Consider the following 6,000-nt stretch of genomic DNA (forward strand, 5'->3'; position numbering starts at 1 on the left):
TTCCTATTCGCACCACTAGATGTCACAATTTTTTTTACTTCAACTGAGAATTTGTATGTTGGACACTGGTTGTGTATCCTGGACAGTCGGTAGAATAGGTAATCAGCGCTCAGTATCATTCTGTGGAGTTTTCGTAGCTTCTTAAAAGAAGCTGTAAGCGCTGCACAGGGAGGCCAGGCAGCGTCTCCCCTGTGCACAGTGAGCTGACAGGACGCGCTTCTGTCAGCTCCTGCTGTGCTAGCAGTGTGAGGATTCACTAATGAGAATCCTCACACTGTGCCTACCTAGCTAGTGTAAAAGTTAATAAAATAATAAAAACCCTAACTAACTCTACTCCTTCGGCTGCTCCGGCAGCCCTTTAGAATAGCACCCACTCCAGTGGGCACCTAACACGAACTGAGGAGTCTGGGATGCAGTAGGGGAGGAGCCTACCCTCCAAAAGCTTTAGGATAGGTGCCTGGCTCCTGCGGACCCTCCTACATCCCAATGTGAAGCTGTGTCACCAGGACCATTGAAAGAGAAAAGTATGTGCTGCACATACTTTTTGTACTTGCTTTTCATCGCATTGTATGCACAACGCATGTACAAGGATGAATGCGATGCGTGCTATTTAAGCTCAAAATGCACGCCCGCATCGAGACGTGTATGGGCACCTTAAGTCAGAGAGAACCTGAGAATTCTGACTGGGAAGTGCAATTAACAGGTCAGATGTGGACTGCTGCTTTGAAGTTGGATATCTCCATTTCCCCAGGGCCGATTTTAAAAATTCTGGTATCCCTGGAAAAAGGGGATCCCAGGGTTGCCTACTTTTTAAAAATCATTTCAGGGAGAAATAGAAAATCCAAGGGGCGGTCCTTGCATCACTAGGGGGTGGGCCTTGCATCGCTAGGGGGCGGGCCTTGCATCGCCTGGGGTCCCTACAGTATTTTGATAAGCATGCATCAAATTGGTAGTGGGGGCAGTGCTGGGAGAACAGGCAGAGGGCAAGGAATAAATAGTGTAGTGGGGACAGTGCTGGGAGACCAGTCAGAGGGGAGGGTAAGGAATGAGTAGTGGGGACAGTCATAGGCGTGCGCAGCCCATTTTATTAGTAGGTGCACAATTGGAGGGGCATTTCTATCACCGCCCACTGGGCGTGTCTATCACCGCCCACTGGGCGTGTCTATCACCGCCCACTGGGCATCAATGCAAACTATATTAAATACAGTGTTGGCAGGAACTCACACAGATGATTTATTTGTATATAACAAAGCAGTAATATCACAGGTGTCACAGATGACTTTACCACATTTTGACCATTTGTTTCTGTAAAATACTGTAAAAATATTTTCAAAATTGTGACCTTTCCTTCTATGTTTCTATCTACAATAATCACTTAGAAACCTGCAGTACTTAATAGTTAATCAAGCGCATAAATAACACTGTCAAGTATAACGGGGCAGATGTATTAAGCCTGGTGTGGAGGTAAAGTGGATATAAAGGGGAAGGTGATAACGAACCAGCCAATCAGCTGTGTTTGAAATGACAGTTGGGAGTTGATTGGCTTGAGCGTTATCACCTTCCACTTTATCTCCAGTTTCTTTCTTCAACAGGCTTAATACATCTGCCCCACTGTGAATAATACGAATCAGTTATGACACATACTGTACAATTCCAGGATGTTTATTTCAGGCATCGAACAAGGAGGGGGAATCTCCATTCCTCATAGTGGTATCCTTGATCAGTGCCTTCTGCACTGGTGAATAATTTGTTTAGCTTCTGAACACTGGCTGGAAAGAACATGAAAATGAATTAATTATAATATCTTTAAAAAGAAAAAAAAATTCTACAATTTAAGTGATGAACAAATCACTATTGGAATGAGAGTTGCTTCCATTTCCTTGTCATTGTCCTCATTATTGTTAGTAATGTACCAAAAAATTCAGTTGTGTCAGTCAGTCTAAGCAACCAATAAATACATCCCATATTAAAACAAATACAGAGGAGGTTGTGGGTCTGCTGTATTCTGTCTCTCAACTGACCCTTCTCAGTCAGTGAGAGCTTACAAGATAGGGCTAGGTAGAGGCAATTGGACCTGGATGAATTTGGAATGGAAGTGGGAGAGGTCATATACATAAGCAGGAAGCATAGTTAGCAAGGGAAACTAAAGTAGTTGGATTTGGATACATTGGGATCTCTCTGCATGCAATATTAGCAGACAAATGCCCTTATTCAGATCTGATTACTGTACAAATTTGTTCTCAAAATGGGCAAAACCATGTGCACTGCAGGTGGGGCAGATGTAACATGTATAGAGAGAGATAAATTTGGGTGTGGTGTTTTGAAACTAAAATATAAATTGCAGTGTAAAAGTAATGCAGCCAGTATTTAGCCTGCACAGAAAAAAAAATAACTCAAACAAAATCCAACTCTATACATGTTACATCTGCCCCACCTGCAGTGCATATGGTTTTGCCCGTTTTGTACTGCGATCAGATCTAAATAACGGCCAAAATCTCAATGCAATATGCAAATATACCAACAGAATGTATTAAAGAACACTCACAGGGACTGGGGTATCAGAAACATTATAAATAAACCACAACTCACTGGAGAGGGAAGTTTGCAGAGCATACAGTAAGTCTTCAGACTGGTCAGATCCTTCATCCATGTCTCATCCACACAGGTGTAGAAAATATTGTCCGAGGTACACAATTTCAGCACCTTAATTCCTTTCATTATTTTTCTTAAGCTGCTCCATGGAACAATCCTTTCATCGCATAAAAAACAAACATAATTTAATAGTCCATTGCTTCCCTTGACATAAATTAAAACAGTAATGCTCATTTACAAACCACAAAAGTGCAAGACTGCAGGACAAATGAACCTCTGACACTGACAACCTTCCCCCCAATTTTACAGGTTAAATGACTCGTTGGCTGCACAAGTTCAGTCCTTTCTCTGCGCTGTACTCTTCTGGCATAGGTGTATGCAGCAATGCTCGTTACATTATGTTAGTAGAACAAGTCAGGTTACGAATCTACCATTAACTTAAGTCAATGTTTAAATCAATTAAGTCAATAATGTTTAAGTCAATAATTATACCCAACCACACAAATATGCCCCACACAATATTCTCCATTTTACTTACGCATAACATTGCAGCCAGCTCATTCTGTCTTCATCTCAATCAACTTTTGGAACTTTGTTGAAGGTAAACTGAACGTAAACGGAACTTCAACTGAACGTCAACTGAACATGAAGCAATGCTGAGGTCTGCAACATAGACCTTTGCTGATTTTTAACATACAAACTTGATTGAAGTTTAATTGATAGCTAAATTATTGTGATTCTTTTAACTTTTTCTTCAAGTTCCTTTGTCTAAAGAACAAGACGCCGCTCACCAGCTGTCAAGGCTTTGAATTCCTCAATCACGTCATTGTATTTTACGGATAAAGCCAATTCTTGCTCAATGTACAACAACAGGAGTGAATCAAGGCGCTGCTTTTTTTCCAGTGCTGCTCCCCCTGCATGAGCACTCTGCCGGCTGTTCTGATGGAGGCAGTCACTGACTGGGACGCCATGCCCCTGCGTAGAAGAAGCGGCTGGTAAGTGCACATGTGCAGAACACCCCCTGAGCATTGAGCAACCTGTGGGTGAGGACTGGAGCTCAGTCTGTATGTTGGTCATGTATGTGACTCCCACAGGGCTGCTGCATGGTGCTCCTGGGGATATCTATGTGTATGGGCATACCAGTGTATCCTCAGCAGCGCTACTCTATGGCTCAGGTTGTAATATCTCAGCCCCAGTGCTGTCTGCATTATTATACACTGTAAATTATCTATCTGCTTTCCCAAAGTGTGACACAGGTGTATATAGACCAGATTATAATCTATGGGAAGCCTCTGTGTGTATACCATATGTTCTCTCTCTGCTGCAGTAGCTATGCGCGCTTTGCTATGTTCTATGATAATAAACACATGTGAGTGTAATGGTAAATATGTGCCCGGCATGCCAATGTGGTGAGATACAGGTGAGCCAAACCGTACAGGCTAGCAAACTGCACGTAGCCATTAGTGCAGATGTAGGATAACTGGGCATACTCTATATAGGCTGGGATCACTGCTGCGTTCAGGTGACACCAAGTACATGTCACCCGCCGGGATTGCTTGCTGGATGGTTATACAGGGATTATTGTCACATTAGTTATACTGTAGTCTAAAGTGTATACTGTATTATCTACCATCCTAATGGGGCATACACACAGGGGGCGGGATGTACTAAAGGGAAAATGTGATAAAACGGGGGTTTTACCGCATTTTCCTTTGTACCATTACCCGTCCGCCCCATCTCCGCCTGGCAGGGTATCTCCACCTCTGGGTGGCGATACCCTATAGATGCCTATGGGCTTCTATCGCCGCCCGCCGTCCTTGCGACCCATCCTCCATCGATCAACTCCTCCCTCAGCAGGTGTCACAGCCGGGAGGACATCCGGCTGTAGGGAGGAGGAGGAGAGGCAGGGGGACACTGACAGCCGCCAGGATGTGACGGAGACCCCCGCACACCACATTACAGGTATCGCGGGGGTCTCCGTCACCGCAACCCGATGCTAGCCGCATATGTTAGTACATATGCGGTAGCATCGCGGCGGCTGGCGATTTACATTAATACATCCCGCCCAGGGGGATATGAGGCTTATTTCTAAGTGATCTGACTAGATCGCTTAGAAATGAAAAAAGGATCACTCCACGTGTATACCCTCTGGTGATGACGATTGCGCGGTCCCGCGCGTCGCTGTTGCTTGACTAGATTTACACTGCATCCAGTTATAAATCTAGTCATTGCCAATGTTCTCACACCAGAGAACACTGGCCGTGACAGATTGTTCAGTACACAATGCTGAGCCATCTGTGCTTAACTGCAAACTTAGCACAGAGGCTCACTTGCACTGTGTGTGCACAGCTTTAGGGATGGACGTCTTTGCAATTGATGACAATAGTGCAACTGCCCATTGATTGTGGCACACTATGCAATGGATGACCATCAATGTTTTTACCTATTGATGGTGATCCATTTTCTTTGACTGATTGGATTGTGGGCCAATCAAAACATGTAGGCGGTGCTTCATGAGTGTTGGGGCAGAGCTATGCTGGTGGTAAGGGTTGCTGGTCTTACTGTACTGCATATTAAAATAATAATAATAAAAAATATATATATAATTTATGTAAGGTGCTAAACAACATATAATGGTGATTCAATTGTTTTGTGCACCCGTAGCTCTTGCCTAATGTAGTGGGAGCTAAAGAATTGTTCGCAGCACTTGCCCTGGTCTTGTTGGCTGCATTTTTGCGCCCTAAATAAACTAGATGCAGCTTATTGCCCTACTGTGCGCGAAGGGTGCGAGGAGAAATCCAGGTGACGTGCAGCCTGGGAGTCGGGTCACCAAACAATTGACTTTGATTTTAAAGCTCGTTTGTCACTGAGCGCCCTTTAGCTGTTTTGAAACTACACATCCCAGCATGCCTTGCCATAGTTTTAGTATTCCCTAATAGCAGAACTGTGGCAAGGCATGATGGGACTTGCAGTTTCACAACAGCTGGCGGGCCATAGTTTGGACATGATTGGTGTATTGGGTTCGTTAGCTGTTCACTAGCCTTTTGCACAAACCACTTTGGCACATATGGAGATGTAATCTCTTTATTAGTCTTTTTATTAGTCTTGCACTCTACTATTACATATAATGCATGCCTTGACACCGTTTCACCGTTCGTGACACCCAAAATGTCGTTAAAATATTTGTTCCAACCAGATTGTTGCTCGGAAAATGTCCAAACTTTTTTTATTTCTTTACATTTTTGAAATACACAAAAAAGGGATTTTTGTAAGAACTTACCGTTCGAATCCCTTTCTCTGATATGGTCCTGGTGACACAGCTCAACACTGGGATGTAGGAGGGTCCGAAGGAGCCAGGCACCTATCCTAAATCTTTTAGAGGGTAGGCTCCTCCCCTACTGCATCCCG

The 6,000-nt window shown here is 43.9% G+C and overlaps 2 long non-coding RNA genes across 2 annotated transcripts in view; both read right to left on the reverse strand.

Moving 5' to 3' along the window:
• Positions 1-6,000, reverse strand: part of LOC146053366 (uncharacterized) — a 187,446-nt gene that overhangs the window by 1,228 nt on the left and 180,218 nt on the right. The window lies entirely within an intron of this gene.
• LOC146053367 (uncharacterized) lies at positions 1,647-3,277 on the reverse strand. The gene is made up of 3 exons (XR_014467747.1): positions 3,131-3,277; positions 2,590-2,749; positions 1,647-1,769 (listed from the first exon to the last, which is right to left on the reverse strand). It is a non-coding gene; the product is annotated as an uncharacterized LOC146053367 (long non-coding RNA).

Source organism: Crinia signifera, unplaced genomic scaffold (genome assembly GCF_055691185.1).
Source record: "Crinia signifera unplaced genomic scaffold, ASM5569118v1 HAP2_SCAFFOLD_161, whole genome shotgun sequence".
Taxonomy (NCBI): Eukaryota; Metazoa; Chordata; class Amphibia; order Anura; family Myobatrachidae; genus Crinia; species Crinia signifera.